Raw genomic sequence first — 8,910 nt, 5'->3', positions numbered from 1 at the left:
TTAGTAAAGTAGTCTTCCACAATACCAAAAACACTACGCTTGCTGCGAGAAGACGTGTAATAAGCGAGAAAACGCGCAAAGAGAAAAAACAGGTGGCGACGCCACCATGGAATTCCCGCACCATTTGCCGTCACGTCACATATTTTGATGGCGCCTGCTTGGGCCAACGTAGTTCCTAGTAGGTTAAATCAAAGTACATTGTCCTTCAGAGGGCCAGAGACTTGACATAACGAGTTTGTGGAAATTTCGTCGAGCCAGTGGCGCGAAAATACGTTAAATGCTCTTTGAAGTCTTTTACGTCACGAATTACAAAGTTCGGCGCGATATTTAAAAATGAATCTTTGAACTTGGTTTTCTCCTTAATAGTAAACCTATGGTGGTGAAATAAACTACACAAGAGTTCTCCGAGCACACTTCATCAATCTAAACCAATTCATGGCTTCTTAGTGCCCCTTTAAAGGCCATCACTTTAACAAAATGTTTCACTTAATCGGGCAACCTCGAACGTATAACTTCTAATAAGATTTTTTGAATATAAATGACGTACGTTCGATTCCGCCCAGAATCATTTAAATCTTGCAGAACGTTGTTCTTTAACATTGTAGAGGGACACACACCAACTCAAGCAAGAAATGGTTAACGTGAAATATTATTTATTTGATATGCGTACACAAATACGCAAGGACACAGGGGAAATATGGAGAGAGCAGGCTGACAACTGCCACATGGAAGGGCACAACGCCTGCCCATTTTGTCGAGGGCAGAGAAGAGATGGAGGGAAGGAAGACAGGAGGAGACAAAAAGGAAAGAAGATTGGAAAGTGGAGCAAGAAAACAACAACAAAAAACGGAGATACGATTACAATAAGTAAAGAACGAAACAAAAATCACAGTTTCACCGCAATATTAATGAGAACTAACAGACAATAACGCCAAGGAAAGTATAGGGGGTGTTATCTGTAGTATTTAGAACATAAATGTGAAGAAAGTAAAGTGGACGAAAAGATGACTTGCCGCCGGCAGGGACCGAACCTGCGACCTTCGAATAACGCGTCCGATGCTCTACCACTGAGCTACGGCGGCGGTCATCCTCCCGTCCACTTTTTTGGGGTATATATGTTGATTTAAACGTAGGAGTGTTAGTCAGCGCCAATCGCAGCCATGGCGGCGAGTGTAGAACACTCTTTTTTTTGCCTGGTGGCGTCACGTAGCACGTGATCTTTTTACGAGCTGGCAGCTGACCAATAATCCCTCGCATACTACCTGAAGGCATTAAGTCTGCCAGGACGAGACCCTCGCTATGAATGAAGGAAGGGAGATGATTTTCTAAGGGCTCGTTTATCTTTGTTAGACACAATATTAATGAGAACTAACAGACAATAACGCCAAGGAAAGTATAGGGGGTGTTATCTGTAGTATTTAGACATAAATGTGAAGAAAGTAAAGTGGACGAAAAGATGACTTGCCGCCGGCAGGGACCGAACCTGCGACCTTCGAATAATGCGTCCGATGCTCTACCACTGAGCTACGGCGGCGGTCATCCTCCCGTCCACTTTTTTGGGGTATATATGTTGATTTAAACGCAGGAGTGTTAGTCAGCGCCAATCGCAGCCATGGCGGCGAGTGTAGAACACTCTTTTTTTGCCTGGTGGCGTCACGTAGCACGTGATTTTTACGAGCTGGCAGCTGACCAATAATCCCTCGCATACTACCTGAAGGCATTAAGTCTGCCAGGACGAGACCCTCGCTATGAATGAAGGAAGGGAGATGATTTTCTAAGGGCTCGTTTATCTTTGTTAGAACACAATATTAATGAGAACTAACAGACAATAACGCCAAGGAAAGTATAGGGGGTGTTATCTGTGGTATTTAGAACATAAATGTGAAGAAAGTAAAGTGGACGAAAAGATGACTTGCCGCCGTTCTCATTATTGTGTCTAACAAAGATAAACGAGCCCTTAGAAAATCATCTCCCTTCCTTCATTCATAGCGAGGGTCTCGTCCTGGCAGACCTAATGCCTTCAGGTAGTATGCCAGGGATTATTGGTCAGCTGCCAGCTCGTAAAAAGATCACGTGCTACGTGACGCCACCAGGCAAAAAAAAAGAGTGTTCTACACTCGCCGCCATGGCTGCGATTGGCGCTGACTAACACTCCTACGTTTAAATCAACATATATACCCCAAAAAAGTGGACGGGAGGATGACCGCCGCCGTAGCTCAGTGGTAGAGCATCGGACGCGTTATTCGAAGGTCGCAGGTTCGGTCCCTGCCGGCGGCAAGTCATCTTTTCGTCCACTTTACTTTCTTCACATTTATGTTCTAAATACTACAGATAACACCCCCTATACTTTCCTTGGCGTTATTGTCTGTTAGTTCTCATTAATATTGTGTCTAACAAAGATAAACGAGCCCTTAGAAAATCATCTCCCTTCCTTCAGTTTCACCGCAAGGACGAAGCAATTAATGCTATACGAAGTAAGGCTGGCAGCTCACTCTTTTGGATCCGGTCTCGCTTAACTCTGCAAAACAATGGTGTAAGAGAATAGAACTGCACTTCGCAGGTTCCCCGCTAGCATTGACATCCATCCGTTGTCCTGTGGGCCGGAAACAACGAGTTTGAGCAAGGAATCGCTTCTAAATGGTGGTAGGTAGCGTAGGCACTTAACTTCCATGAAGAGCAGCAAAAGAAGAGAAAAATTCGGCAGATCCCACGCGTTGTGGGAATCGGTTTCACGCGAAGCAGTCAGCGAGTACTTCTATGCTGTATTCTACGGCTTTGAGCAAAGCGTTACGAGGTGGATCAACGTGTTTTTGTGAGTGTAGTAGCTGTGTGCACATCATGGGCGCACTAGGCACGTCGACAACACTGGCGTTTAATGAGTCACTTATGGTACGACGTGACGTCAGCCCTCACGTTAGAGTACACACGTCAGTCTTATCGAAACTAAGTGCACTTTATGGTGCAATCATGTGAATATCATACGTAAATTTTGTTAATGTATTCCTCCGGGGTCGAGCAAAGCTTCAATATAGCTTGCTGAATCACAGGAATACAAATGTAATGTTTATAAGACTGCTAAAAGCGGAGCCAACACTGGAACCACAGACGTTAATCTGATATGATGCGTGTATTGTAGGAGTACATATGTAGTGTTTATTGCTTTCTTTTAAAATTAGATAGCCAGCACCACAACCACAATTGACGTTGCACCGACATTACGCTTGCATAGGCTGTTCTTCCAAACCAGTTTCTATTGGCCGCGAGATCGGGCTACAGGTGGCAGCACCGTGGCCGCGCTAGTGTGGATAGGCGGTTGTCGGCGCGTATACAAACGTGCACAACAGCGCTTCGTTGTGAGCGATGTGACCCGGTTTCCGGCAAACAAAATGCGTTGACTGCAGCTTTGTGGTAATATGTGCGCTCTTCATTCCTGAATTAATGCATGAAGCGCGCCGAACGTTACAATTACTTGTGAGAGAAGCGAATTCTGGCAACGAACGGGTTGCTCGCCTTCGGCGACAGTCGGCGTTTTCACAATGGGTGACGTGTCTTGTTGTTTTATTTGTACATGTTTAGCTTGTGTTCGACCTACTACGCACTGCTGTATAGCGCGGCTGAATTAATTTACTTCTTGTTCATTTGGATGCCCCTCAACAAAAAGAAAATCCGTATTCCTGCACGATGAGTTGAAATAGCACTTTGTGCACTGCGTCCTCATGAAAGCATTCATTTCTTATTGAATTCTCTATGAAAGGACAGTTGATAGGTTTACTGAGGAAAGCTACATGGCTGACAGCGCTTTAGCGCTACGGAGACATTTAACACGCACACACTTGTTTTTATTCCACTAACAGTACACAAAGGTAACTGTACAGCAGGGAAATTTCTTCGATTGATTACTTGCACGACAGTAATGGAACAAAGGTCCGGTTATTTTACGGGACCAAAGTACGTTTTTTCATACGAATAATGTCCGCTGCCTTCCGTCAATCTAAACAACGCAACACAAACGCTCAAGATAATGCAAAGAAAAAAAGATGTGGCTTCGCGTGAAATTACTACGACATAAATGTAAACTACGCTGTTTTGATTAATTTTGACCACCAGCGCTCTTCAACGCGCACCTTAATCTAAGTACACGGGTGTTTTTGTATAAATTTCACCACAAGTTAAAATTGCGCAAGGCAACTCAGTTTTGTGATTTCCGTGCCATTTCATTTTCTGTTCTTTTCAGGGGACAATTTAAGTACCGAAGTGTCAGCCGTGACTTGACAGAAATATTTCTCTCTAATGAGACCAGGACCGTACACAACTAAAGCCCGTCGCGTAACGTATAAACAACACCTAACCACAACGCTCAAGTACATGCGAGCCTTTTTTTTTTGTACCACCGCGCCGCTAGAAGGCTATATTCACATGAGATTTAATACTTCTCATTTTTAGGGCAATGTCAAGTGCACTTGCAATGCGATTGAACCACAGAGCTGCATCTACAATGATATGACTGCTCGTGGAACGGAGGGTAGACGACCCACCACACAGCACTCTCGACAAGTGCACTTTCTGATCTTATTACAGTACATAGACAGCCGATCAAGGCCAAATGCTGCTTTACTCGTGTTAAGGCATACGTACCGAGCGGTTTAAGTGCATTAACGCAACGGAACAAACCGCCTTTTGAGGATCTGCATGACGTACGCGCACATGCAACACACACGGGGCTAGCAGACGACGCATGGAGCAATCCCACACTAGGCGCAGTTCAGCCAGAAGCCGCTAGGCGGCGACTCCGCTCGATCTCGCGGCCAATAGACCTGCCACGCAGATTGCTTTTGTTCGATTCTTGGCTGGGATCTTAATTTTTATTCTCTGCATTCGCTGGGTCAACGCTGCCGATGTTGGTTTTCTTACGCTTTCGCATTAAATTGCCATGTATGTTTCTGGCCGTTGCCTGGGTGAGATATAAACTGTCATCACCTGTGGCGCACACCCGAAACAACCCGGCCCATGGTAAACGGGTACGTGCCACACGTGTGGAGGAAAGGGTTTGATGACGTACGGGACAAGATTTTCACTTAGCGCAAAGTTCAGCACAGAAGAGGACTGGGAGAGGGCTCTTAAAAGCAACGAGCTCTCAGTCCAGCTGTCGGCAGTCCAGGAGGCCTGCGAACGGGCGGAGGGCCACGGTCTTCCAGTACCGGCGTGGGCGCGGCCAGCAACTGCGGCGGACCCCCCTTCGGGGGTTGTCTGATCGGGGTTCTCCAGGACCAAATAAAGTTCATTTCATCATCATCACGTTATGTCATGAACCGACAGTCATATTCGTCAAATCCTCTTACCCTCCTATGCCAACTTTGGTCTACATCAAGTTAAGGAGGGGATCATGAGAGCACCCAAACGTAGGCGGATAGATAGATAGATAGATAGATAGATAGATAGATAGATAGATAGATAGATAGATAGATAGATAGATAGATAGATAGATAGATAGATAGATAGATAGATAGATAGATAGTAGATAGACAGACAGACAGACAGACAGACAGACAGACAGATAGATAGATAGATAGATAGATAGATAGATAGATAGATAGATAGATAGATAGATAGATAGATAGATAGATAGATAGATAGATAGACAGACAGACAGATAGATAGATAGATAGATAGATAGATAGATAGATAGATAGATAGATAGATAGATAGATAGATAGATAGATAGACAGACAGACAGACAGATAGATAGATAGATAGATAGATAGATAGATAGATAGATAGATAGATAGATAGATAGATAGATAGATAGATAGATAGATAGATAGAGATAGATAGATGGAAACGCTCGAAGTGCCAGAGGTTCGCTAAGAAATGTTTCGCACTTAAACGCGCCGAAACGTAATAATTATTTCAGTTCACAGAAAACGCGTGTTATCGGCGCATAACCAGTATGTCCAACATCACTATCTAAGGGCACTTGTTCCAACGTTTCTATTAAAAAATACTAGCGTAAGACTGCATTATTCAGTGTGGCTTGGCTGTGTATAAGCAGGCACTGCTACGAGAAGTGTGTGGACTTGAGAGGACGAAGAATCAAGTTGAAGCGACGTTTGTCCGATTAAGATCTTTAATTAAAGCAATTTTGAAAAACATTTCCATATGTAGATTTCTTCTAATAATGCTTAAATTCCTATATTTTGTACAGTTTAGTAGCCACCTGGATCGTGATAAGCACAGGCCACGCCATACAACTTCGTGCCATGTAAAGAGCAAAAAAATAATATATATATATTTGGGCAAAATTACCTCGCGGTACACGTGCTCTAAGAACAGTCGGCTGATTGCAACTTGCTTTTGTAGGTGTAGGTGAATTTGATTGTTTTAACGTGAGCATTATTCGAAGAATGTTTTTGTGCCTTACAACTAAACATACACTGTTATACATCTGCTATATGCAGCCGCCCCCGCAACCACGGCGAGGTGGCTTTAAATTTTCGCAATTCTAGATTTTCCTTATGTGTAAAATACGCCGTGTCAGCTTTACATCTTGTCCTCGAGAGGAAATTTTACTCCACTACCACAATATTCAGCGAAGCCTTCACAGATAAGTGTTATATTCTACACTCGTTTTGCAAAGCCCGTATAACACATTCATTTGGTTCAGTTTTATTCGCCTTTAGAAATAGGTGTTTAGTTCAATGAACAACGGATGCGTGTGTCCTTCGGCGTCATCTATTGGCAAATACCCGTACATAATACCTGGCTACCATTATGACCCGAATGCCCGCACGCCGCATATGTATTTTGGTCATCGTATGCCGTGGTATCTTCAAGTGCTGAACTCGCAGTGGCCTCTAACTGAGTGGCTAGCCAGGATCGAATCCCTGAGAGCGCTCAAGAAATTTCAAGACGACAAAGTGATGCGATAGTAACGGACAGCCACTAATGTGTATTTTGTTCGTGTGTTCTCTATTCTCACGAAATTTGTGTTGTTACATGCACGTCGAGGACTGGCAGTATAACAAAAGAAACCAAAAGGGTGTTGAGCCCAGCGGTTAAGGCCTCGCCTTTGGAGCCGTGGTTTGAAAACTCAGTACTAACAAGAACATTAATTTTGTTTGGCATATTTATTTATGTTTGCCTCGATGATCGTCTTACATGAGATAGGGACGGGCGGACATCTTTCTCGTTAAATCGGCGTAGAAATGTCTACGAATTGAAAACTATCATTTCGCTCGCTTAAAGGGGCACTAAAGAGAAAAGCGATTTTCCTCGTATTAGTAAAATTACCTTTTTCACAACCCCAAATCCCCCACGCTTGCCGTGAGAAGACGCTTGGTAAGCGAGAAAACGAGCAAAACACCAAATAGAGTGTCGACGCCATTTTGAAATCTACGCGTATAATGTCACGCGCTCATATTTCGGCTCAAATCTTAAAAATAAAACTTTGGCCTCGATTTTCTCCTCTAATAAAATGCCTATGATGGTGAAATGAACCAGATTATTGTTTTCAGAGTACAATTTATTCAGTCCAAACCGACTCATTGTTTTATTTCACTGTCCCTTTAAAGGGAACGAGGCAAGGAGATAGAGGGCTGAGTGAGGGACATTTATCGTTGCTGAAAACTCCTCAGGCGGTGTTCCAAGTGCTCCGCGCCACATATCCTTTGGGAGTTGTATAATCTATGCGTAAGCGAAGAGCTTTATTTTAGGTGGCGGCTTTCCCTGGAATGTTGTTTTCGAGCGAAATGGGCGCGGCTTCCTTCACCTTTTCCCTGTATAGCGTTCGGGAGCGTCGGGAACAGTCCTACAGTCGCCGCACCCCGCGACCACCGATACGCCGAGTTTCAGTGTATAAATCACAGAGTCGTCTAGTTTAAATTTTCCTTGTATGTATTATCCTCCATGTCGGCTTGACATCTTGTCCTTGAGATGGCTTTCAAATGCGTAAGCATTTCTACGCACACTCAACGAGAACCAAGTTCGTCCGTCCGTCCGTTCCTCTGTCACGTAAGACGAGAGAGAGGCCATTTATTTGAAGGTAGAGAGTTCGGCCTGAGCTAGTACGCTCTAGCCTGCTACTCTGCACAGGCAAAAAAAAAACGCCAGGCCTGCGCTGAAACCGCAGCACAGTCACAGCGAAAGCTGGAAGAGCGGTGTTTCTACAGCCCGTTGTATGCTCTCCTGGGGCTACTAGTACAAGTACACTAGCAAGGTACCCACTACGCCATAAATCACATTTTTTGTGAACCTGGGAAGCACCTACTAAGCCATTATTTTTCATCCTGCGGTGAAGCAAGGCACCAGCTACACGTCTGTGTGGCATTATGTGCACTTTGTTGACGCGACGACTGATGACGATGAAGAATTATGGCTCAGCCTTTTGTAAGGGGTTGGAAGGTTTAAACGGCCCACCAGTTATGCAATTTGCATTGGGTGACGCCCCGGTCGCTATTTCCCTCTCCCGCCATGCTGTAAACATACGTTGACGTGGGAGAGAAGGGGGGGGGGAGAACTATATTGAGACCCCGAGGAAATAGATCATGCGCTTGTGGGCTTCCTTGGCAACCAATACAAGTGCACTTGCGAGGAAACCCACTACGCTTAAATCATTGTAATTTTTGAGAAGTAGGGAAAGCAGGCATTATGCCATTTTCTTCATTCTACGGAGAGCCGTGGTTCCTGCTAAATGCATGTAAGGCATTACGCGCACTTTGTTGATGCTGTGCGTGGTGATGATGAAGGAATTATGGCGTAGCCTTTTGTAATGGGTTGGAAGCATTCAAACTTGTTGAATGCCTCCAACCATTACTTGTTGCGCAATTCCCATTGTGTGACGCCTGTTACAGAACTTCGCATTGTGCGACGCTTGGTGCTTATTTTACTCTTCTACCACGCTATATTGCATATGTT

General features: G+C 44.4%; 1 non-coding gene across 1 annotated transcript; it reads right to left on the bottom strand.

Annotated features, from left to right (window-relative positions):
- Positions 1-1,462: 1,462 nt before the first annotated feature.
- Positions 1,463-1,534, bottom strand: Trnam-cau (transfer RNA methionine (anticodon CAU)). Its single transcript has one exon. It is a non-coding gene; the product is annotated as a tRNA-Met (tRNA).
- Between the last annotated feature and the right edge of the window lie 7,376 nt (positions 1,535-8,910).

Source organism: Rhipicephalus sanguineus, unplaced genomic scaffold (genome assembly GCF_013339695.2).
Source record: "Rhipicephalus sanguineus isolate Rsan-2018 unplaced genomic scaffold, BIME_Rsan_1.4 Seq916, whole genome shotgun sequence".
In the NCBI taxonomy this organism is placed as follows: domain Eukaryota; kingdom Metazoa; phylum Arthropoda; class Arachnida; order Ixodida; family Ixodidae; genus Rhipicephalus; species Rhipicephalus sanguineus.
This window is presented reverse-complemented; position numbering and strand designations above follow the sequence as displayed.